The sequence below is a fragment of the Carcharhinus amblyrhynchos genome, chromosome 21 (assembly GCF_965287045.1).
Source record: "Carcharhinus amblyrhynchos chromosome 21, sCarAmb.v2.hapA, whole genome shotgun sequence".
Lineage (NCBI taxonomy): Eukaryota > Metazoa > Chordata > Chondrichthyes > Carcharhiniformes > Carcharhinidae > Carcharhinus > Carcharhinus amblyrhynchos.
The window spans coordinates 29,402,324-29,429,280 of record NC_137344.1 but is presented as its reverse complement, the minus strand read 5'-3'; the positions used below and the strand labels follow the sequence as shown (position 1 = coordinate 29,429,280).

General features: G+C 41.4%; 1 long non-coding RNA gene across 2 annotated transcripts in view; it reads left to right on the top strand.

Moving 5' to 3' along the window:
- LOC145356309 (uncharacterized) overlaps nucleotides 1-26,957 on the top strand; it is a 441,051-nt gene that overhangs the window by 144,502 nt on the left and 269,592 nt on the right. For both annotated transcript variants that reach the window (XR_013889118.1, XR_013889119.1), the window contains exon 3: nucleotides 25,652-25,726. This is a non-coding gene — a long non-coding RNA (uncharacterized LOC145356309). The remainder of the gene's footprint in view (nucleotides 1-25,651; nucleotides 25,727-26,957) is intronic.

The window sequence follows — 26,957 nt, the reverse complement described above, 5'->3', positions numbered from 1 at the left end:
GTCTCTCAACACCAAGTTAAAGTGCAAAAGGTTTATTTGGTATCATGACCTTTCAGAGCACTGCTCCTTCATCATGTGTTTGGAGAGTTAGATTCACCAACATTGACATTACATCTGCCTATTTGGAAGCAAGACATGACTGAGACAGAAACAGTCATTTTTTTTTGCTGAAGTTACTTCCTGTCACACTCATCAATAAAACAGCATTCAGCCCTAGATCTAATGGGTTAATGTGAAATTGCTGCGATCCTCTATTTGCCACTCGTCATTCACTTAGATCAGACAGGAGGCCAAAAGAAAGAGCCATCGTTGGTTTACTAGTGTTGGCTATCAATGGAATTTGTGTATCTTTTAAATGGAGAAGAGGATTTTACAGCCCTTGGCTGAGGATCTTGGCTGCCCTTTTTTCAAAATGGATATAGTTTCACACACAGAATCAAGATGAAGGCAAGAGAAATGGGAATGTGTCTTCTAAAGGTCCTTGGCAAAGATCTTGAGAAGCGAGGAATTTTTTGAGGTTACTGGGGAAGGTGTGAAGTGAGTTTATTGAACATTCTGGCTATCAGTTGCTCTGGCAGCTGTCTGTTCATTCTGCTCCTCTTGTGCCATATGTATCTTTAAGTATTTTTGTCTATTTTGTTGCTGGGTAATGGCTGGAAGCTGCTTGGATGCTAGCCTTAACAAACTCTCTTTATTCTGTTTATCATCTCAAATATCCCCTCAAGTGACAGTAGAATCCAGGTTCTGATGTCTGAATTGTGTGTGCAATTTGATTTGTGTAGTACAGGTACACAGAATTTATATTTTCAAGTTTTATTTCTTGAGGAGCTTTCTCAATGAAAATTTTAGTTTGGCTCAACCTGGCCACATATTTTGCTCAACCTGGTTGAATAACTAAATCCTAGAAATCACTCAACACTTGGGTCTTGCCTTACATTAATCTGAGATCAAATGTAGTTCCGATATGTAAATGTCAGCCAATGCCTTGGTGTTTCTGTTCAGAATACTAAGGTTATCAGAAATTTCCTTCTGCTCTTTGTATTCCATGTCAGCTGGGCTTGAGATTGTAAACACAATAATGGTCATCTTACCACCATCAATGGCTATTTCAGTAGGTCCATGTATTTTGGATCCATGTATGACTGTTCAATTAAATTATGTATTTTGCAAGCAACTGCACACCTCATTCATTGGAATTGTTGGATATTCACATTTTTGGATTAAGATATTCCAATACTTGAAATGGAAACATGTGAAAGGTTTCTCACAGATGTATCCGAACTTTCACTGTCACTTCGGTGTAAAGTTCTTCCTAGTCAAGCGACTCCAAGCATGTTCATTTACTTGCAGAAAGACACGGTAAACCCAATGGAGCAAATTTTACTGTTGTCTTATTTAGACAAGTTCGGTTGTAGGAGCCAAGGAGAAAAATAATAATTGAGCCAAACCAAATATTGTTTTGAGTGTTACTGAGAGTCACAGTTTGAAGCAGCAACATAGACGTGTATCTAATTTTGTTTTCAACAGTAATGGTGGAAAGATAGGCCAGAATTCTTCAATCTTGCATACCCTACTACCACTGCCAATGAGAAGGGTGGCATAGTAGCACGGTGGTTACCACAGCTGCCTCACAGCGCCAGGGACCTGAGTTTGATTCCTGGCCTGAGTCACAGTCAGTGTGGAGTTTGCACATTCTCCCCATGTCTGTGTGGGTTTCCTTCGGGTGCTCGGGTTTCCTCCTGCAGTTCAAGGATGTGCAGATTAGGATGATTGGCCATGCTAAATTGCCACTTAGCAACAGGGGTACTAGCGGGGTAAATAATAGGAACTACAGAGCTAGGGACTGGATGGAATTGAGGTCGGTGCAGATTTGATGGGCCGAATGGTCTCCGTCTGCACTGTAGGGCTTCTGTGGCAAAATTTGGCACTCAGCCAAGTCTTCATTCACTGCAGTAGGACTGGAGAATCGCATCTGTGGATGAGATCAGAGAGTCCGAACCATAATATCTGCAGAAAACTTTCCAGCATTCCAGAATCCCCATTCTAGGGAATAGTAACAAAGATGTTCCAATGATAGTTCATGATGCTGATCGATATTACATTGCTGGCTCCATTTTCACTCTTTCCCCTTTACAGTCAAGCTTATGACCTTCACAGCCTCTGGGTGATATAGTTTAGGCGCCACTGGGGAAAGAGTGCTGCTGTATCAAAATCTTATTCAGTTGGGCTTTTCTTCTTGTGAAACAAAAGAAGCGCAAAGAAAGAGGAACTGCAGTGTGACAGAATATTTTAGTTTTTGTTACATGCGACGCGATTCGCCATGACAAAAAAATGGAATCCTGCCAAGACTTTATTTTTAATGCCAAAATAAAGAGAACAGTCTCAAACCCACTGTACTGTGGACTGCATTAAAGACAGAGAAAAAAAGTTGATGGTCTCTGTAATGACGTTCACATGGAGGTGACACTCTTCACAATCCTGTGCAAACATCAATGGTTTCCGAGCTTTGCAACAGGAGAGGAGAAAAAGGATCTCTTTCAATAAATAAGAAACTGTATGTGGGAGTACAAAGGGAGGCCTAAGGAGGTAACACAGTAGTATTTTAAATTATGCCATTTAGCATAAGTACATTTTAAATGCTATGATTTGATTAGGTCTTATCTGTGGTCTCTGACAATGCATTAATTTTAATCATGTGCTCTTTGACATGGATTCCACTGCTGATTTGTGAAGTAGCAGCAGGTCCTTATCACGAAGGCAATTAGACTGCATGCTGGATCAGGTGTCCTCCTTGTCAGTTTCCCACATTGTTAGAAATATATTAGATGTGCTGATTAAAAGAAAGAAATTGTTCAGGTTAGCCGAATCTATTATATATGAAATGTTAAAATAAATGACATGTACTTGCGGCTATTATTAACAAAACATTTTCTGAGGAATTATGTCTTTGTAATGTGAACCCACACTCAAAATGTGAACCCACACTCTAGGTGTCAGCAGTGACATGCAGATACATTGAAAATTAATGCTGGTCGATGTTATTTTAAAGTGGTACTTGCTGGTTGAATTTTCAAATCCTTTTGTGACTGGCTCCATTGACCCCAAATAGGCTCTATGGAAAAGTCCATAGTCCAATTTTTTTATATGCAGTTTAGTGTCTTTTTGTGCTTTTTTTCCAAAATCAAAATTGTTTTTCTCAAAAAAAATCATATTTTTGCAACTTCAGAAAAGACTCAAGACTCTTAGGTGATGACAGAAGCAATGAATGTCTGATCTCAATTAGGTTGAATATCGATAAATCGGGGTGAGGTTGGGCAGGTAAAATTTGAAGTTATGTTGCTCATCTCTGCCCCAGCCTCAGCTCAACGATTGCTGAAACCTTCATTCATGCTTTTGTTACCTCCCCAGACATACTTTTCAGGCTGTCCTTCCACCTCTATCCTCATTCAAAACTCTGTTGCTTACATCCAGAATTACACCAAGTCTCATCCATCCCTCACCCCTGTCCTTGCTGACTTGGATTGCCTCCTGGTCAGCTCATGCCTCATTCCAGTGATCAAATCCTTCCATGACTTGGCCCTTTCCTGATCTCTCTAATCTCCCCTAGCCTTGCAGACCAAGATCTCTTTGCTCCCCATATTCTGGCTTTTTGCATCCCCAGTTGAACCCTTCCACCATTAATGACCATGCCTTCAACTGCATAGACCCTAAGTTCTGCAATTGCCTCCCCAACATTCTCCATCTCTCTATCCCTCCTCCTTAAAGGCACTCCTTAAAACATTATTCTATGACCAGTCATTTTGTCACCTGTCCCACTATTTCTTTGAGGCACAATGCCAAATTTTGTCTGATAACATGTGAAACAGCTCAAAGACATTATACTACTTTAAAGGTGCTATTTAAATACAATTTGTTCTGTGTGAATTATCTAGTCAAAGTAGGATGCTGAGAAAAATATTTAATAAAATGTTTCTTAATGCTTCTGAGTATTGAAAATAAATGTTTGATATGTAACAATGTTTCCTTTAATATTACTGCACCATTTCAATTATTATAGGCATTTTCTTCTAATTTTCATTTATAGGTTTTTATTAGTTTCTGGAGGTATCATTGCAAGGGAAAGTAATGCATTTCTTGCAGAAGATATTCTGCAAGTAATAGTGCAGGGCCATTGTTTAATGATTTAATTTTTTTTTGTCTACTATCTTTTTTGCTTATTTATTTTAGCACTGCTGCCTGACTAGGTCAGGGACCTGTGTTCAAATCCAAGCTTGGGTCACTGTCTGTGCAGAGTCTACACATTCTCCCCGTGTCTGAGTGCGTTTCCTCTGGGTGCTCCAATTTCCTCCCACAGTCTAAAAGACACGCTGGTTAGGTGATTTGGCCATACTAAATTCTCCCTCCGTGTACCCGATCAGGAGCCGGAGTGTGGTGACTAGGGGATTTTCACAGTAGCTTTATCGCAGTGTTAATATAAGCCAACTTGTGACACTAATAAGTAAATTTAAAACTTGCTTTGCTGCTTAGATACTGCCAGACACTTTCAAAGTGTTAATCCAGAAGTTTCATAAACTAATATCTTCTTCTGTAAAATCGGGAAGTACTTGTGATAACTTTAAGCTTTGACTAAACAAAAAAGTATAATTTTATTGAAAAGTTTGATGATAGAAGGAGAGTCATTTCATAAAGGAGACATGTTGTATTCAGTTAATTGAAACTCAACAATTAAAGTTGATCCAAAAGTGAATTGTACAGATTCTAAGAGGTACGTCAGTGTTTTTGTTACAGTTTTTAAAATTCATTTATGGAGTGTGAGTATTGCTGACTGGCCAGTATTTATTGCCCATGCATGGCTGCCCTTGAGAAAGTGGTGGTGAGCTGCCTTCTTTAACTGCTGCAGCCCCTGAGGTGTGGGTACACCAGCGACAGTGAAAGAATGGCAATATATTTCCAAATCAGGATGATGAGTGAATTGGATGGGGACTTCCAGCTAGTGGTGTTCCCAGGCATCAGTTGCTCTTGCCCTTCTAGATAGTATAGTCAAGTATTTAGAGGATGCTGCCTGAGGAACTTTGGTGAGTTCCTCCAGTGCATCTTGAAGATGGTACACACTGATGACCCTGTTCATTAGTGGTGGAGGAATTGACAACCACCCTTTCCACAAATAATCAAACAGGCTGCTTTGCCCTGAATGGTGCCAAGCTTCTTGAGTGTTGTTGGAGCTGCACTCATCGAGGCAAGTGGAGAATATTCCAGCAAATTGCTGACTTGTGACTTGCAGATGATGGACAGGCTTTAGGGAGTCTGGAAGTGAGTTATTTGCTGCAGGATTCCTAGCCTTTGACCTACTCTGGTAGCCAAAGTGCAAACAAACAAAGGAGAATGTGTCCTAGGTTTGGGCATTTTGCATCACCCGGTGTCCCAAATTCAGGAACCCACTGATTTTCCATCCATTTAAACTAATTGCTGGGAAATGTGAATAGCTCATCACAGCTTCTCCCCACCTGCATCCCCTGTGCACTCAAAGACAGCAGAAGGGCAGTCTGTCCCATGTAGATGTGTGCTGCTGACTAGGACATGTCAAACAAGTCTCCTGCTGAGCCTTGGAAAGTACCTGAGGCATAGAGAGCCAGCATCACCTTACAGCCACTGGCAGGGGGTTGATAAAGTGTTGTATGAGTTGTTGCTGGACTATGCGACTTAAATTGCTGACCACTTCACACTTTAACCTCAGTCGCCTTTGGCGCTGGTTCTCCATCATATTGAGGTATGCTATCTGAAGCCAGTACAGCCTCCCCACATGGTAATACCTGGTTATTCTCCCTCTTCCTCCTCCTTTCTGGTGCACGTGGTGCTTCTCATCCTCCTGATCTTGTGCCCTCCCCCTGGCCTCCAGCTGCTCACTTTGACTTGCTTCTATGGTGTCTCTGGGCGAGGGCACCATGCCCATCTTGTATCTTCCGTGGCACAAAGTGCATTTGCATCTTTCTCCAGCACAATGTTCATCCTGTCACTGGGCTGCACAAATCAGTAGAGGCAAAAAAAGATTCACTGCCAAGTGCAACAGTTCCACCCTCCTGCTCCAATTGGGTTAAAACCTGATTTTGATAGATATCTGCCATTACTGGGGCAACATGCCTGCACCTCTCAAAATGGGTACCCCCACTATCCCTCAGTTTTTTCATCCACCTTGGATGAATAACAACAACAGTGAGTTGTGTCTTTTGAAGCCAATCCATGCATTAAATGTTTTAGTACAGTACACTGTGAATAAGCAACAATAATTATAGCTCCTTCCTCGGGTAAGAACCCATCCACCGCCAGCTAACATCCACAGATTTTCCACTCACCTGACAGCTTATTAATGTCTCCTCCGATGCTCCGAAAGTTCTCCGTGGACTTCCTACCTCTCAAATGGGCCTTTCTGAAAGTCTACTTTTTATATTTCCTTAGTTGCCCAACCCACAGTGGGCCCATCTCTGATCCCACACTGTGTCTAGGGTCATCTGCCCCAATTCCTATTAGGGCCCCTACCCTCCCATGTGTCCCCACTCCTACCCTGGACCAAAAATCTGATGTGTGAGATTGCATTGATGAAGGTCAGGTTAGTGGCACTGGGAATTCTCCCATCTCTGTATGTCTGACCTGAGAATATAAATTCAAACCTCTGTTAATTTGAAATTATTTAATCTTCATGTTTTCAATCGGTCGACTTTGATGGAAACAAGTCTAACATAAATATTAAATTATATCATATGATTATTAGTTAATAGGTCATTTTTTTTTGACTAAGGATTTGTTTGGTGTTCTGAATTTTAAACGAGTTCTGAAATGGTGCTCCCTAAGTTTCGGAGATCCAGAGCAGATCTTATAAAGGCATAAGTTAAGACCAATAGCTTATACAAATTACGGGCAGGGATTTCTTAATTGCTTCAGGGCCACATTTCCTCCATTGGCAAGCAGGCCCAGATATATCAAACGGTATGGAGAATTTACTATGAAGACACTAGGGATGGCGATCTTACCTTTCTCGTCCCATCGGTCGATTGGGAGGGGTGAGCCAGTAAGATATCTCGCCTCTCACAATCTTACCAGGTTCAGAGTTCCAGCGAGGTTAGCCTTTTTGCACAAAGTGGCGTGAAATTGCATTGTTAAACTCGCCCAAAGAATGGATCTGAAATGGGGAGGCGATGGCCTAGTGGTGTTATCACTAGACTATTAATCCAAGAACTCAGCTAATGTTCGGGGATCTGTGTTCGAATCCCGCCAGATGGTGGAATTTGAATTCAATAAAAAAAATCTGGAATTAAGAATCTACTGATTACCATGAAACCATTGTCGATTCTTGGGAGAAAATAAACATCTGGTTCACTAATGTCCTTTAGGGAAGGAAGTCTGCCATCCTTACCTGGTCTGGCCTACATGTGACTCCAGAGGCACAGCAACATAGGTGACTCTCAACCACCCTCTGAAATGGCCTAGCAAGTCACTCAGTTTCAAGGCCAACTAGGGATGGCCAATAAATGCTGGCCAGCCAGTGACACCCATGTCCCATGAATGAATAAAAAAAAATCTGGAAAAACTCCCATTTTTCATGCTCATTCAGCACTTAGAATCTTTTTAGTAAGATCGCCCCCAAGAGCTGAATTAATCAGGAATAAGAAGGTTAGCCAAACATTTTTCAGTGTGAATGGAGACTGATAGCTGTGTAGAAATTCTACTTCTCTATGGTTTTAGTTCCAATTTGTCATAAATTGTCAGCAATTCCTAAGTTTGACAATTTTATAGATCCTAGTTAAAAATCACAGGGTGCATGAAATATAGATTTCTTATTCAGCTAGCATGAGCTGCTGTTCACGTGTCCCTTGTAAGCTGCAGAATTCACTTGTTCTTGTTTTTTTTTCGGGTTAATGCGCTTAACTTTTTTTGTCCGTTGGCCCACACACTTGGTGGTCCCAGAAACGAGGGTAAAACACATTCCCGTCAGTGGTTGGCCCCAGAGTGAAATTTCATGCTGGCTGGCCAGATGTGAAACGTGCCCTGTGAAATGCTGAAGCTGCCCCCTGTGAGGGTCGGAACAGGGCCAGCACTGAAAGAAGGGAGTGTGGCAGGCTAGCTTTTCTAATGTGCTCCCTCAAACCAAACAGCCACTGCTGAGCTTCAACACACCAAAAACAAATTGCGATGGAAAAACTAGGCTGAGTGTGTCTCGGCAGCGAATTAAAACACAAAACCCGGTCCCCAGATGCCTTAATTTAATTTCATCCCGAACTGTTCATCCTGCTCTGGATTGACGTTGAAGCTAAAACGTAAAGGCATACCGGCTCGCCCATCGACTGTAAAAGCAGATGGGCCATGTAAAATTGGACTCTTAGTGGAGCTAAATTCCCATCTTGATTGAAGCCCGCTCGCTGACTGAAATATTGTGCAAGTGTGCAATGGCGACAGGTCGTCGCCTGATGTCATCTCACGTGGTTTCCCACGCTTCCCGTTTGGGCGCCCACCTGTCTGAACAACATAAAATTCTGGCCATGTCGTCGGGATCTTTGTGTGTGATAGCTTGTATCTCCTTGCACCTGACGAAGGAACAGGTTCTACCTATACCAAAAAAAATGTTTCCCATTCGAGGGTCATCTGGCGAAACCTTTCAGAATGTCAATTTTTTTCTTGACATGGTTGCAAACATCAGGGGGTGGGTGGAAAGGAGGCGATATTTCCCTACAAGCTGTACTGTGCAGAATTGTTGTTATTTATGGTTACCTGATCCCAGCTGTTTAAAATTTTGTTTCATTTTCCCATTCCGTTTACCTTGGATGAATGTGCCATGAAGTTAATGTTAACATTTTTCATCATATGCATTCATGTTTGTGAGCTGCGTCTGGGAGGAGGTGATTTTTTTTTTGCATATCCCTGCAAATTTATAAGTGCCGGTTGCTAGGCAACTGCAAGACTATTTTGGGCGAGAGGCATGATAAAAATTATTTTTTATGTGACGTTTGAATATTGTGAGGAGAGAAAATTGGAGTGGTGGCACGAAGTAAAATTAAGCTTGACGCTGCAAGTTAATGTGTGTTTTTAAGAAAAAAAAAGCTTTGGTCTCAAAGCGTCTCGGTGGTCATGGGTTTGAGGTCTGGGGCTGTCTGACACTGAAGGACATTGATCACAATCAGTGCGAGTTTTGTTCGGATTCTTCCAGGAGGTTTGAGCAGAGTATTAAACTGGAGGGAGCAGGAATTCAGTCTGAGATTTCATAAAGAAAACACAAATATAAAAAAGCAGCAGCATACCTTTTCAGGCTGCCAACATTCACACTCGCCACAACAGAGGAAAGAAGCAATCAACACTTGAGGAATCCATTGTGTTGAGTGCTTCGCTGGTATAATATGAGCCTAGTATAATCAACATTCCTGTTAAGAACTGAGGTTGAAAATAGACAATAAGGAAGAGGGTTAGGTGACTTCCTTTAGCATGTGCATTTGCTATTAAAATGGCATTGCCATGGCACCCCACAGAAGACATCTGGAGTAAGTGCTTGATTCACCAGTCTTCATTTTTGCATTACTGTACCGTACCTAATGCCTCACTGGGTGGCATGGTAGCAGTGGTTAGCCCTGCTGCCTCACAGCGCCAGGGACCTGGGTTCGATTCATGGCTTGGGTTACTGTCTGTGTGGAGTTTGCGCATTCTCCCCGTGTCTGCATGGGTTTCCTCCGAGTGCTCCGGTTTCCTCCCACAGTCTGGAAGATGTGCTCGTTAGGTGCATTGACGCAAACGGGCACTGGAGTGTGGCAACTAGGGAATTTCACTGTGAATTTCACAGTAACTTCATTGCAATGTTAATGTAAGCCTTACTTGTAATTAATAAATAAACTGTACTTTCTACTCTTTACATTTTTCTACATTACCATAGCGATTACAATTCAAAATGACTTCAGCAACCATAAGCTCTTAAGGTTGTGAAAGGTGCTATAGAAATGCAGGTTCTTTCTTGGTGTTACGTGCATCCATTTACTCTTGGCATTATTTTGCCAACGTCTCCTCCAGACATCACAACTTCATTTGAGGATAAAGCAATGGAGATAATAGGGTTGCAGCTCATTGTCCTGGAAACCTTGCACAGTTGGGATAGGGGGACTTGCTGTGTTGAAAGACTATCTTTGGTCGGTTGGAGCATGAAACAATGCTTTAAGATACCACGTGTGTTTGATAATTTTTGTTGCAACTTGTCGGGCGGCATGGTAGCACAGTGGTTAGCACTGCTGCTTCACAGCTCCAGGGACCTGGGTTCGATTCCCGGCTTGGGTCACTGTCTGCGTGGAGTTTGCACATTCTCCTTGTGTCTGCGTGGATTTCCTCTGTGTTCCGGTTTCCTCCCACAGTCCAAAGATGTGCGGGTTAGGTTAATTGGCCATGCTAAAAATTGCACTTAGTGTCCTGGGATGCATAGGTTAGAGGGATTAATGGGTAAATTTGTAGGGATATGGGGGTAGGGCCTGGGTGGGATTGTGGTTGGTGCAGAATCAATGGGCCGAATGGCCTCTTTCTGTACTGTAGGGTTTCTTTGATTTCTTGAGGTTTCTGTTTGTGCTCACTGCATGGGTGGCATAAGGCAAGGTCATGCGTAAGTTATTCATGAGCTCCTAGTATCCTTCCCCCTGCAAACAAGAACGGAGGGCGGGGTGGTGATTTGGGGTGGGGTGGTGATGGGGTAGCAGTAATATCAACAAAGTCATATTCCAAAGGCCCAGGCTAATACCCTGGGAAATGAGGTTCAAATCCCACTATAGCAGCTGGTGAATTTAATTGAATTTAAATTCAATTAATCTGGAATATAAAGTTAGTCATCAGTGAAGATGGCTATAAAACTATTCGATTGCTGTCAGAAAACCCATCTGGTTCACTAAGGCACTTTGGTGAAGGAATTATCCCATATTTACCAGTTGGTCTACATGCTACTCCAGATTCACAGCAATATGGTTGACTCTTAACTGTCCTCTGAAATGGCTCCAACAAGCCACTCATTTCAATTGGGGTTAGCAATACCCATATCCTCTGAAAGAATAAAGAGAAAATAAAAATTTAGGCTTGTGAATGGGCTGCATTAATGGCCCTCCTTTATCTCAAGGCTGCATGATTGAAATCAAATTTGTTCACTAACCATGATCTCCATGAACAAGATTAAAAACATTTAATATGCATCAAATATTTCCTCACGAGTTCTAAAAAACACTTATTAATTATTTATGTATTAACAGAATGACCATCAACTTGAAATGATAAAAACAAAAGAAATATTTACACTTTGGACACAGTGTGTGCCTGGCTCTCATGGTCAATGTTGTGAGCTCTCAGCACGCGCTTCACTTCACTTGCCCTTGCTTTGTGGGCATGTTGTTTCAGTCATACCAATTGGAAAATGGAAATCAACGCAATGTGGCAATGCTGCATGTGGGCAATGGTCAACAAAATGTCTGGGTTGCATGTGGTTGCTGGGCCAGAGATTGCCCCACTATTGGTCCAGATGCTAAAGGCAGCATAAGAACCTCCAGAGAATGACTCACGAAGCATGATTTTGATCTGGTGGTCCGGGGCTTTGTTCACAATGAAATTAAATAAAAGTCCTTTCAATTCACACATGATGCACAGTGTGAAGGCAATGCTTTATGGACACTGGGGGAGTCAATAACTATGCAGGATTATATTTTTAATCAGTGACAATAGTGGTAAAATTAAAGTCCTGCTGAATAAAACATCTTAGCCGCCTTGGTGCAGCATTGGATGCCAAGCTGGCTGGCATTGCGGATAACCCCAGTATTAACTGGAAGGAGTTAAACTGTTAAAAATTGAGGGCGCACCGGTTGTGATGATCACTGACCACAAAGATGTTGAATGTTGTGGGGAAGATCATGTTGCGGTTCTGATAGTGTCTCCCAGCTCATTCTTGACCTCTTCAAGCATATCTCCACAGCTATTGCTGGGTAGCTGTGCCTGGTACGCAAGAGCTGCTGTGCTGTATAGCTGAGATGTACGACTTGAAGGTATACCAATGCGTAGATTGTGGGTAGCTTTTTCATACACTCATTGGTCATCAGTAGCAGCTGGTCAAGCACTGAATGCGGTTTTCCAAATAAAATCTCGATTGTGGAAAAGAAATTGGAATTTCCTTTCCCAAAGACCGGATTGTTTTTCTTTACAGCAATCCCTCACCAACATGCAGAACATTCACAACATGGCTGAGTCCTCCCAGTGTTAACAATGCAGCTCCACACAATCTGAGTACATTTGCATTTAGAGTCCCATTTCACCCTCCAGAAATGTTGAGAAGCAAGCGTTAAGTGAACATTGGATCACACTCCAGATGGTGTCTCACCACCACTCTGTTGTTGCTGGCATAATGCTTTACATTGACAGCAATTTCTGGAATACGTTAGATCTTGTTAGCATTCACACGATGAAGAATAAACAGTGGTTAAATGCACTTCCTCGCGAGTTGCACTTATTAGGAAAGTGCTGTTTTGATATTCAGTCTGCTGAGTTGCCTGATCTGGGGTTTATGCTCAAGTTACAATAATGAGCCAAGTAGAAATGATTGCTGCGATAGTGAAAGAGGTCGCATGAATGGCTGAAACCAGTAACTGAGTTGATTGCTTTTGTCATCTCATTTCTTACTGATGCATCATAATTCTCTTAAGATTTTTACTTTTCACTTTAATTAATTTCCTCTTTTACACCGGCTCACCACACCATTCCCATTTATCCCTTGTGATACATTGCTTGAAACGCTTTTACACTTCTCACGGGGATATATACCATGACATGCTCATTTACAGTGTCACCTTCTGAACATTGTGTTGCTTCATTCCATATCATTCAAATTTTCCTTGGTATTAAATCCTCATTTTCATTTATTTTATATAGAATTGTGCCATAATTTGAGTTGAACAATTTTTAGCAGCAATATTATTTTGAGCTGTGTGGAGTCGACAATATTGCAATGAACCACCTCTCTTTATATCCCATTGTGATATTGTTAATGCCAGTTTCTGTCACAAATATTCATTGATACATTTCTGTTACTCTAATTTACTACTACACCTCTAGTGCCCCACAAACAGCAGTTGATGTATCTGCGAAAGGCTGTTTTCACTCAGTGACTTGTTAATTTCTAATGATGACTCAATGCTGTATTCATTCATGCTTTACACCAGATTTTGGCACCACCTTCCCTTTTTTCATGGTAATTTAGAAAGATGGCCTTGCAGTACCACAAATTTGCTGCTTCCATAAGATCACTGTCGGGATCTTGTTTAACATGGGGATTGGTTGTGACATTCATTGTACTCTTTCCTCACGGGGATGGTTGTTGAAGTCACAATGCTGTCTGCCTGACAGTAATATTCTGTGATGCTGCTATTTCTCTGCATTGACACACTGCTGCATTGTCATCATGTCCTGCTTCTCGCAGCAATTCTCCCGCAACACTTTCCGTTCGTGCAGTGATTTGTCCCATCCTTTCCAGTCTCTCTCAAGTGCTCTGATCACAGCTCTGCACCAATTTGGCACATTGCGAACAGAGATTCATCAAAACAACTGGGTTCTTAATTTCACTGTGATGCTCACAGCACTCCTGTCCTTCACTCCCTGCTACATAACCCTCCCATGCAGAGGTTCACCGCAAGGCTCTTGTTTCTCATATTGAGTTATAGTTTCTCTGAGATTTACCTTCAGGCTCTGATTATTGCCAGGCTTGTCACGTTGTTCCACGTCCGCACTGCGAGATTCATTGTCTAGCTTTTGTTTCTCAGCCACCAGGATTCACAGTGTCCTGCTTTCTCTAATGGCTGAGAATTATCCAGATTTTTTTGAAATATATCGTTCTCTCATGGCCACTGGTGAGGTGCAAATGAAAGAATAAAGCAGAGCATTAAGTGACTTACACCATTTTGTTATATTTTCTGGGGAATTTTATGTGGACCCTTGCCAAAACAATGAGCAGTTCATTATCATCAGTCCAACCCGATTAAACTCCACAGAGATTGCAAATTTTCTGAATTAACCCCACTTTGATTGCTGCTGCCACTTAGATCCCATTTACAGTATTATTATTCAGTCTTTCCCAAATATAATTTGTCAAAGCTGGGACACTGGGGCATTTTTCTTTCTCTGTGTAAAAATCAAACTTTCAGGATTCTCAAGATTAATCTTTATTGCGAAATAATATGAAAAAACCCACAACGCATGCTGTACAAATACAAAGTAAATGTTTTCAATTGACATGAACAAAAAAATCATTTTCAAATTCTGAACAATTTAAGTCTGATACACATACATTTATTGTGCCTGGTATCCAAAGGTTTTATTTTAATTGAAGGAAAAGTCAGTGAGATTTATTTGAAAGTTCAGCAGCATCTGGGGGAACTGAGATGCACAAATTTGTGACTCCACAAGGAGATTGGGTAAATTGAATGGGTGGGGGTGGAGGAGGAATTGAGTGGGTTAGTAAGCTTTATATCAGTCGGATTTCTATTGATAGGAATACAGGCAGTATGCTACAGCTCTGGTCTAATTCACTGTCTTGTTATCCAAGGGTTGATTTCCTTGCTTACTTGTGCAATCCAACCTAATATCAAATGCAGCTTCCATATCCAACATCAAAAATTTGAATAGAAGAACGAAAAACAAGTACAAGACAAGAACAGACCCTTTGGCCCTCCAAGCCTGCACCTAACTAAGCTTTTAAGAAAAAACCTCCTGCCCTCACTCAGTCCATTTCCCTCCAGTCCCTCCCTCTTCATTTGCCCATCCAGATGCCTCTTAAATATTGGTAATATGCCTTCTTCCACCACTTCCTCTAGCAGCATGTTCCAGGCATCCACCACACTCTGCATGGAAAAACTTCCCCTGTACATCCCTTAAATGTTTCGCCTCTTACCTTAAACCTGGGAACCCCTTGTAAGTGACACTTCCACCCGAGGGAAAAGCCTCTGACTATCCACTCTGTCTGTGCCCCACATAATTTTGTAGACCTCTATCAGGTCTCCCCTCAGTCTCCGTCTTTCCAGTGAACAAAAAATCCTAGTTTATTCAACCTCATAGTCAACGCCCTCGAGACCCAGCAACATCCTGGTGAACCTTCTTTGCACTCTCTCTAAGGCTTCCATGTCCTTCTGGTAGTGTGATGACCAGAATTGCATGCAATGCTCCAAATGCAGCCTAACTAAGGTTCTATATAGCTGTAACATGATTTTCCAACTTTTGCACTCAGCGTCCCAGCTGATGAAGGCAAGCATGTCAAATGCTTTTTTAATCATTTTGGCTACCTGTACTGCCACCGGGGTGGCACGGTGGCACAATGGTTACCACTGCTGCCTCACAGTGCCAGGAAGCTAGGTTCGATTCCCGGATTGGGTTACTGCCTGTGTGGAGTTTACACATTCTCCCTGTGTCTGCATGGGTTTCCTCCAGATGCTCTGGTTTCGTCCCATAGTCCAAACGATGTGCAGGTTAGATGAATTGGCCATTCTAAATTCTCCCTCAGTATACCCAAACAGATGCTGGAATGTGGCGACTAGGGAATTTTCACAGTAACTTCATTGCAGTGTGAATGTAAGCCTGCTTGTGACTAATAAATAAACTCTATTTTACTTTTACTTTCCTTTACATTTTGGGAACTGTGGACCTGCACACCCATATCCCTCTGTATGTTAATATTCCTAAGGGTTCTGCCATTCACATTGTAATTCACATCTCAATTTGATCCTCCAAATGCATCACTTCACATTTGTCTGGATTAAACTCCATCTGCCATTTCTATGCCCAAGTCTCCAATCTATTTATATTCAGTCGTATCCTCTGGCAATCCCCAGCACTATCAGCAACTCCACCAATCTTTGTGTCATTCACAAACTTACTAATCAGATCATGCACATTTTCCTCCGAATCATTTATACATACTACAAACAACAGAGGTCCCAGCACTGATCCATGTGGAACACCACTAGCTATAGATCTCCACTCTGAAAAGCATTTTTCTATCTCTGCCTACCGTAGCCAATGCCGACATCTCCACATAATACCGTAACAAAGCCCGTTCTATATCCACCTAGCCAGTCCACCCCAAATCCCATGTGATTTTAGTTTTTATAACGTGGGACTTTGTCAAATGCCTTAGTGAAATCCATATAAACTACACCCACAGCCCTTCCCTCATCAATTATCTTTGTCACCTCTTCAAAAAACTCAGTTGAGTTGGTGAGACATGACCTGCCCCTTACAATATTCCACTATAAGTGTAAATAGGCAAAAAAGCAACATTGGACAGAATTCTTCGATTTTGAGACTTGGACACATGATGGGGGTGGGAATGTGGAATGCTTCCCTTTATGGAGGCTGATGAGAAAACACACCAAATCTTCTGGCCCCAACCTAATTAATTATCCACCCGGGTGTTTTACGCTGTATTTGGTGGTGGGACAGGGATAATGACGCATTGTCTGCTGTCCTACCTGGGTGCCTTATTGAAAAGGCACCCAATGTCACTGACTTACAATTGACAAAAGAAGACAGATCACCTGAAAATGAAGTTGGAAATCCAGGAGAACTGAGACAGGAAGATGGTGCCTTTCACGGACGCTGAATCTGGAAGGTCCACCTGTAGTTGCTCCCCTGGTCTACTTCTATGGTGTTTCAGAGGCAAGGATTGCCCATCTTGAACTTTGGAAGCAGCCCCAGGCATTGTGCATGAGTCCCAGCAACTGCATGTCAAGTTGTTCCAAATATGTTCTATGCTTTCGTATTTTCCCATCACAGAGAATCTGGTGTTGGGGGAGGGTGATTAGACTATCAACTGCATGCCATTAACGTGATGCAAATGAGGTAGCCCAGTAACAAAAACCATTATGAGACAGCCTCCCTTTGTCTAACCTCTTCGGCTCCTGGTTATGTGATGCCTCAATTACAGAATCCTCATCCTTGTTTTCAAGCCCTCCAGAGTCTTATCCCTCCTGGTCTCCATCAGCTGTCCAAGAAAACTGTGCTCTCCAATTCTGGTCTCTTGAGCATCCCTGACTTTCGTTGTTCCATCGTTGTCAGCCATGCATTCAGTGGCCTGGGCTCTATGCTCCGGGGATTCCCTCTGCTTCTCCCTTATTCTTTCTCTGATTGGTTTTCCAATCTGCTGCGGTGGGGACCATGGGAAGATCCCACTTTAAATTCATACCAGCATGAAACCAGTTTCTGAGCCCCCTGCCACATTTTCCCCAGCCACTGAACCTGCCAGCCTGGAAGAATGCCACCCATTGTTTACACGATCCATTTTTGTTCAACATCACATTATGTATTTTGTTCTGGAAATTGAATATTGATTTAAGAAAATGATGTAAGTGTTCATCCCACAATTTGTTGACAAGCGATGAAGGGTATATATTTTTTCCATAATAACATAAGAACTGTTTCTGCATCATTCACTGTGATTGTACCAAGGAATCCAGAAAGGTGTATGTCCAATATCAAGAAATTGACTGTTCTCAGCTTTGACTTCCTCTCTGTAATCAGCCAATCAATTGAAATATTTCACCAACACTTTCGCTAGTGGTATTTCTTGATTGTCGTAACGTGAGAGAAATGTGCATTTCAGGAAAAGTTCATCACAATCATTAATTTGTCAATGATTAACCCCAGTAAATTATGTTTACTCTTTTATCTTAACACTGTCAAAACATTTGCACAGATAATATAGTTTGTGCTGCCCTATAATGCAGCAAATTATTTTCATCAGATGTAGTGGTCACTAGTATCACGCGATAGTTGATGAATCTATTATGTCCAAATGAAAATTTATATTGCAGAGGTAAGCCTACAATTATACTCCTTAATCTTTGCCTCATGGGAATTAATTACATGGGGGAAAGAGAAAAAAATCTTATTGGATAGTTTGTATTGGAATGAAGCATCCAAAATTGAAAACAGTATTCTGTGTCTTTCTTTCTTTTAAAAAAATGCCGCCACTACATTTTATAGCAGGAATTGCACAGATGTTGCATATCTGGCTGTGTATCACAGTTTCAAAATTGCAGCTTTTTTTATGATTAACTAATTCCAATGCAAACATTTGCAGTTACAGCTTGACCCAAGGGACCACAATGATGACAAAAACTTTTGTTTATATAGTGCCTTTAATAAGGATACAGAAAAATGGGAGCCTTATCAAAAGTAAATTTGGCACCCAGGCCACACAATGTGATCTTAGGACAGATGGCCAGAAGCTTAGTCAATGAGGTAAGTTTTAAGGTATTCTTGAAGACTGAATAAGATACGGTGGAGAAGCAGAGGGAATCTTGGAGCATAGAGCCCAGGTGACTGAATGGTGGAACAACTAAAGTCAGGGATGCTCAAGAGACCAGAATTAGAGGAGCACAGCTTTCTTGGACAGCTGATGGAGGCTGAGAAGGATAAGACTCCGGAGTGCTTTGAAAACAAGGATGAGAACAGGGGAGACAGTGGCATAGTGGTTTTGTCACTGGACTGGTTATCCAGAGACCCAGGACAAGACCCAGGGACGTGCCATCTCATCATGGTAAATGGTAAAATTTGGAATTAAAAGTCAAATGATGACCATGAAACCATTGTCAATTGTTGTAAAAACTGATCTGGTTCACAGTGTCCTTAAGGGAAGGATATCTGCTGGCCTTACCTGGTCTGGTCTACATGTGATTCCAAATCCACAGCAATGTGGCTGACTCTCAAATACCCTCTGAAATGGAGGCGGTTGGGGTTGGGCAATGAATGCTGGGCCAACCAGTGATGCTCACGTCCCATAAAATGAATAAAGAAAAGTCAGCGCAGAAGTGATGGCTAAGCGGGACATGGTACAAGTTTTGAATGATTTCCAGTTTACAGAAAGTAGAAAATTGAAGGCCAGTCAGGCGTGTGTTGGAGTAGTTATGTCTGGAGGTAACATGGATGATGGTTTTAGTAGCAGATGAAGTGGGGAAGTGAGGTCCTTTCTTCCCAATATTTAGTTGGGGGAAAGTCCTGCCAGTCAAAAGGCAGCAGAGGGATTGTGTGAGGTAGCACTCCACTGAAGCTGGATATCACCAGTGTACTGAGCAAAGTAGGTGATATCACCGAGGAACAACTTCCAGATGAGAAATAGGAGGGAGTGCAAGGTCAAATACTTGGGCCAAACAGAGGTAATGGGATAGGAGGACTAAGAGAAGACATTGCCAGTGTTCTCTGGCTAAAATTCAATCGAAAAGAATGAAAAAATATAGTTTATCCAGCTCACAGTTACAACAAATGCGATATGTGGCTTTGCTGAGGTCTGTTTCAGCTCTTTGGTATCCGATTTGAGGATTCCAACGTACAATTTCAGGAAAGATGGGAATAGATTTGTGAGGTGACAAAATGTTGAAGGATTTTGGAGAAGAAGCAATGTTGGAGATTGGGCTACTGTTTGCAATAACAACAGGGCTCTAAAGGGGCAATGACAGTAGATTTGAAGAAGATAGGAAGAGTGCCTGAAGTGAGAGAATTCGGTAGTGGCGGGACCAGAAGATCATCACTAATAAATCCAAACGCTGAAATAATTAAGTACCAATTTTCCAAACATCAATCAAGAATCAAGAATTATTCCAGTGTTATTGCCTGTTAATTCAAATTAATTTTAAAGATGACTAAGTTATGTGAATGTAACTTAATTCCAACCGCTGTTGCTCCAATCAACAGTGAGGTAAGACTCCCGGGGTGATTTAGCAGTGAAGCAGCTTGAGATTGTGGATTACGCCCTTGAGATAAAGCCTAACCTTCACCAGAAGAGAGTGACAGCTCATTGAAATGGGCTGGTGCTGTGGGGTGGATCGATGTTGATGTTGATATCCTTCATATTCTTTTCAGCCACTGTGGATTATGAAGTGAATATGATTGATTGATGATATTTCATCCAAGGGACATATCTAGTGTAACCCACTCCTCCTCATTCCGCTCACATGTGCTTTGAGATCCCAGAGCTCCACACCCCCTTTCTTCCAGTTCTGTCAAACTGATCTGAGACTAAACCCAAGAGCTATGACAGCTGAGGAACATCCCTACAAATCTCTGTTGCTATCATCATGTTCCTTAGGCCATGTCAGAAGAATAGGGAAGATGACTGAAGTAGAGTTCATTGAGGATGTTGGCATTTTTGAGGAACTATTTATAATCTTTACAAATGACCTGAATTCAAATATGCAGAGCGAGTTTGAGGCTTCTATAGATTATATTTAAACTAGAGTGAGCAGCTAAAGAACTAAAGAAAAAAGTACAAGTGGGCTGGACAATGCTCAATGAATTGTAGAGCTGATTAGTGCAAAATTTTATATACTGGAAGAAGAAATGGATAATATATAAACGTTATTGAGCTGGTTATAAGATAAATAAGACTGCCTGGCCATGACAGATTTGCCAGATAGGGTTTCCAAGGAATCTGGATGCCTGAGAAACACAGGATACGTGAGGTATGTTTTTAATTGTTTAGATGTCTGATGATAATCATTTGTGGTGTTACTGGTTCCACAAAAGTCTTAAAAAGAAATACAGCATTCCATCCAACACCTTATCCTATTACAATGACCCCTTTTCCCCTTTAATGCTCCCAATATCAATCAGTAGTCTTTTCTGTTCTGACCCCACCCCACTCATTGAAGTTAGTACCAATTACCTACCCACTGGTGGAATTTTTTAATTTAGGGTTTTCAGTTGACCTGGCCGCTTTCAGTTCTGAGTCCTGAACCCATGCAACATGCACTAGACATGCCCATGCAGTTTTGTGAAGGGCCAGGCCAATTAAAGGCAATTGGTGGGTTCACCATCCATACAGGTAAGGGGAAAGCCAAGCAAGTTATTTCTGGGTATTGCTGAAAAAGAGACATACTGTTGAAGCTTTTCATCTTGCACTCAACAGGACAGATAGCAAACTTCAAAGGGAACACCAATTTATAATGCATGAGAGAAAGATGCTGATTGGTTGGCATGTAGACTCTGCTTGGTCAAAGCATTGCCATGGAGCCTGCACCAGGGAATGGTTTTCTCCCAGCTTTGGATTAAATTCAAAAAAAGCAAGTTGACTCTGGTCAAGGCATTGCCTTGACCAATGTAAACGATCAGGGACTCTTGTCCCTCATGCTTTTGTTGAATTGAAAAAGGTGCAGCAGAATGAACATACTCTGGTTGTAAAGCATAGGGCCCTGCAAGAATACATGTAGCTTCTAGCAATTGTTAGTGAACCACATTACAAGCCCAACTTCTAGCTCAATATTTTTTGGCTGTTCCCTCTGATGGGTCTTCCATCCCCGTCAATGGCTACCCTTGCCACAGGTTTCCTGCCAGCGATGGGTGCGATAAATAGGAAAACTTGTTGCCAGCACCGGGACTATTAGATCAAACCACTGGCCAATCACAGGCCATCGCCGCCGTAGTGAAATAAGCTGCACGGGGGTGCAGAAAATCCCATTCATAGTATTAAATTCGTTGTTTATACAATTCTTTGCACACTCAGGGTTGTTCAGTAGGTGCTGTCCAATCACAGATTCACATCTAATATTGGAGACTGTTCTGATCATGCAAGTATGGGCTGGTTGAATTGAAGGTCAGATGGAATTGAAGGAAATTAAGCCTGCCTGTGATTATTTTGTGTCAATCACTATGAAATGCGGCATATTAATATTCAGTGATACATTGAACGGACTCATCTTTCAGTAGTTCAGGTGGATATTAAAAATTCCATGGACCATTCAAAGATGAGTGAGGTAATCAACATTCCTTTCTTAATCAACACCACTAAAAGTAGATGAACTAACCAATTATCTTGGCACTGTTTGAGGGGTCTTACAGTACTCAAGGTTGCTGCTGTCCCCACCTATAATGTTTATCCCTCAACCGCTTGGATCATGTAGATCAAGCCCAAGACAGGTGGTGAGAGCCCTGTCTTGTCAGCTTGGATCAGGAATGTCCCAACTTGTTGGGACTCTGAATTGGGTTTAATTTGACTTGATTGGATTGGAATAAAGTTTTTAAAAAAATTATCCCTCAACCGAGATCTCTAACAAAGCAATTAATAGATTATCAGCCAACAGAATATTTGGTCATTTAACTTCATGGGCAAAATTCTCCCGTCTCACCTGCCACGGGAATCATAGTGGGTTAGACAGAAAACTTGGCGGACAATTCGAGGTCCATTGAGCTCAAGAGAGAATTTCCGGTCTTGTGGCGAACACAGCTGGAGATTCCTGCCCCTTGTCTGTAGGAGCTTGGTGTGTGCAGCTTGACTGTTTTGTGTCTTGCATTACAACAATGAATAAAATACACTTTGCCTGTTATCCACTTTGGAGCTCTCTGATGGAAGGTGCTGTATAAATGCAGAAATTGCTTTCAAGCTGGTTCATTGTACATGGAAATATGTTGAAACTTTTTGAGAAGTGTGATGGTACTATGTGAATGCAAATATTTCAATCCATGATTTTAATCTTAATCCTTCACTTTATTTTAATTTACTTAGTTCATTTTTCTGGCCTCCACCCCTCTTTCTGCCAAGTTTTTCACTGATCCATTTTTTGAGTTTTCCTCAATGTTTTCTCTTTGATAAACTGGTTGTAAATTTGGTAGGATAAGGATCGATTGTCAGGGTGCCATTTAATTATCTGTGTGTGCCAGTCTGTTAATTGTAAATGAAAACTCAAATTTAACCCGTATACCTTGGACAAAAGATGCACTTTCTCAGCCTTTTAACTCTTTTCCTTCCATGAGTTGTGCGAAGCTTTCACTGTGACAAAATTCTCATCAGGGCAGAAAATAACCGCAGGTAAAACTTTCAGAAAAAGAAATAAAACCATAAAGAAATTCCCTAATGTATGTGACAGAAATTGAGTTATACTCCAGGGTATCTATCTATCATCACCTGGATTATTCAACCTTGACCAGTTGCATTTCAGAGGTTATATTTCCAGAGCCCCCCACAGGATTGATAGCAGATCTCCGTAAGCCTATATGTGTTGCTAGAACCTTCCACTGTTTTCTTAACCAGGCAACGGAGAGTTGACTGAAGCACAAAGTGATAGCCAAGTGCTTTAGTCAGCTGGTGGACACTTAACTCAGAATGGAGTTTATTGAAGACTGACGGCAGCTATTATTAAATTGCTTCCAGTCCCACTTACAAATTTAAATTCCGTTGTTAAAATGCAAGGCTTTATCACCTGCTGTCTATCCAGGCAAACTGCAACCGGGATTCTTTCAGATTTATAAAGCAAACAGTTTTTAATATATCACGTAATATCATCTCGCGTCTCACAGCAACAGAAATAATGGGTTTTTTATTCAGATTGAAGCCTGGTTTTCCATGTGTATGCATCCATTCCATGTTTGGTAATGTAGTGGGTGCGATGATTGACAGCAGATGTGTTTAGAGAAAGTGTGAACTAGGAGTTTGTGTCTGTGGAAGATTGTGTTGTTTACTGTACAATGTCTTTCAGCTATTTAAAAAAGTCTCCTTTATATGCCACACTATATATGCTAGACCAAAACCTGCTGTAGGAAAATCATGTTTAAAAAAAAATCTCATTATATTTAACAGCAGGTAGGTATTGTTAAATACTCTGTAGCTTTTGATTTGAATTTTTCTGTAAAGGGCGTGCACTGGCTATTGGTGGTAACTGAATGACATTGGATGCGGTAACTAATTTGCATTGATGCCATTTATGAGTTACTGGCCTGTCGTTCTGAGTGGTGGGTCTTCCATACACCATTAGCTGCCCAATTTAATTCTTTCTCGACAATATATATGAATTTAACATTTTAATTGTTTTTAAATGTACAAAAATTGTGGCATACCGATGCCACCTAGGGGCTGTTGCATAAGAAATGTTCTCACTGCCCCAGGATATGTTACCGTATTTAATAGAAAAATAGAGTTTGAAATGGTACACTGAGGTAACCTTCACATATTTGTAAATTTCGGACAGAGTGGTGTTCCAATGGTTACAAATGCATGAGCATTTTAAATTGTTGACAGAATTCTCAGTCAACTTGCCAAATATATTCAGGGATGTGAAGACATCTACCCAGAATCTAAACTGTTGACTGTGTGGAGACTGTTCTGGGTAAATTAAAGGTCACGCCAGATCTAATACTTATCGTATCAAGCATCTGAACTGAAATAAAGAATTCTGGTGCCCTAAACCCTTGTGACCAGATGTTCTAGTGATAATGTGAAAATTAAATACTGAATTTTAATTTCCCTGGATATCTGGAGCCTTATAATGTACACAGTAATCCATCTATAAAGTAGACTGATTTAATCCGTTGTGAGTTTCCCCTTTGTGCAGTGGTTCAAGCATATGGGACAGAATTTTGGTGCTGATACAAGGGAAGGGGCAGAGGCAGGGAGATGCAGAGTTCCTCAACCCTCTGGGTGTTTGCTGGTTCTCCTCCATACTCTTGACTTCTGGCCATTTTCTGAAAGCAGCAAGTAGTTTATTAACACAATCAACAGACCAATTAAGGCCATGATCAAGACTTTATCCAAATTGGCAGCATGGCAGATGCCGGGAGGTGGCCTCCCGGTGCCAAGCCCAGAGGACCAGATCTCCAAGATTGCTTTTGCCCTTCACCGACCCCACCGTTTCGCCCCTATGCTGCCACAATACCAACTTGTCTGGCAGGTGGAGCTTTTTTTTGCAGTTTTGTAAAAGATGCTGACAAGGACACCAAGCTCTCTCCCTGAGCTCCAACTGCAGGCTATAGCTTCAATGCTAAGTGCACTTCCTATTGGCACCCCAGCTGCCTTCTATAATTCAACAACACATACGCTCTGACTATTAACTGTCTAAATACAGCAAAAAGCACTGTCAGGTTACTACAACTCCCAGCATTGTGCAGGGTTGAGACCCGCATTTGAAATCAAGGTAGGTTTCCCAGCCCCAAAGGGAAAAAAGAGCTTAAAGAATATATATTGTGAAAGCAGCAATATAAGAAATGGAGTACGCCATTCAGCCCCTCAAAGCTTGTTTCACCATTCATTTAGAGCTGACCTGTAGATTAATTCCATCTACCAATGTTGTCTACAAGATGTGGATGGCACAGTGGTTAGCACAGCAGTTCAATTCCAGTCTTGGGTAACTGTCTGTCTTTGTGAAGTTTGCATGTTTTCCCCATGTCTGCATGGGTTTTCTCCCGGTGTTCCAGTTCCCTTCCACACTCCAAAGATGTGCAATCTAGGTGGATTGGCCATACTAAATTGCCCTTTAGTATCCCAAGAGGTGTAGTTTTGTGGGATTGGTGGGGTATACCTGTGGGATTATGGGGATAAAAGGTCTGGGTAGGATGCTCTTTCAGAGAGGCAGTGCAGATTCGATGGGCAAATAACCTTTAGCTGCACTGTAGGGATTCTGTGCTCAATGTAAGATCTTACAATTTGTCCATTATTTGTAACTTTCAAACATTTTCATTGTGTTGTACCAGATGACAACATTAATGCATTCTCAAATTGATTGAACTATCGTTAGTTTTTCATACCGTGGTCTTCCATCATTTTAAATGACAGACTAGGTAGAGAGACCAACCATCTATGTACCTGCTTTTAATGGACACTTTTGGTTAAATTATGTCTTATCATTTGGGGCAGGAGATGGAAGAAATTTCTCACGATCTAAGAAAAAAGGCCAAAGAAGAGAAGGAATCTCTTGAGAAGACAAAAGTGGTAAGAATATATTTCTCCAACATGAGAGTTGAAATTGATTTTTCAAATGTTTACCACTGTTACTGTGCATCAGGAAGATTACTGGAGACTAATGATCCACAAATGTTCCCACAGAAAAATCTGTTTGCAATCAGTTTACACTCTTGAGAAGTTTGCTATCCTATTTTTTTATATATGGCTGTGAATCTGAAATGAATGTCTTTTCCAAGTATATTTAACATCAAGTATTGAATTAGTCCATCTGTGAGGAAAGCAATTTCTCCTTTACCATTTGGAGCCTTGGAATCAGCAATGAAAACCTCTGCTTTACTCAGCTGTGTCTGTGGTTGCAAGCCTTCTGTTAGACTATAGACTAGACTAGATTTTATTGAAATGTTTTTGCTTTATGGAAATTTAATGTACCATCCATGTTGCCTACCTGTGTTTTTATACCAAATACATTACAATATGTATTGTACCTATTATGATGTGTACATATTATGTATATTACATATGTGTATACAAATCAAATTGAGGTATTCAAGATGATAAAAGGTAAGAATAAAGTAGATATGGAGTGGTTGCTTCTGCTGGTAGGGCATTCTAGGACAAGAGGCCATATCTTAGGGTAAAGGGTAGCAAATTTAAAACAGAGTTAAGGAGAAACTATTTCTCCCAAAGGGTTGTGAATCTGTGGAATTTGCTACCTCAAAGTGCGGTGGATGTTGGGACAGTGAGTAAATTTAAGGATGAATTAGATAGATTTTTAATTGGTAATGGGTTGAAAAGTTATGGGGAGAAGGTAGGAAAATGGGGATGAAGAGCATATCAGCCATGATCGAATAGCAGAGTGGACTTAATGGGCTGAATAGTCTAATTCTGCTTCCATATCGTATGAACATGAGATATAGAACATATTACAGAGAGAAATACATACTCTCACATGAAAATTAGGTAGCAATACGTGGGGGAACCAACAAGAGCAAACTGACTGTTTCAAACGTGCTCGATGACTCATTAACTCTGCGTGACACACGTTTATACTGAAGGTATACTGGGACATTGAGTAGAATTCTCCCAAGCCCCTACAACAGGTTCAATATCAGGTGTGGGGGAGAATTTAACAGGAGGCCCGGAAATCAGTTTCACACCGGCATGAATTTACTATGAGATCTTCCACTGATGCCCACCATGGAAGGTTGGAAAACCTGCCAGAGGACTGCATGAACCTCATTTTCACCCTATTAATGGG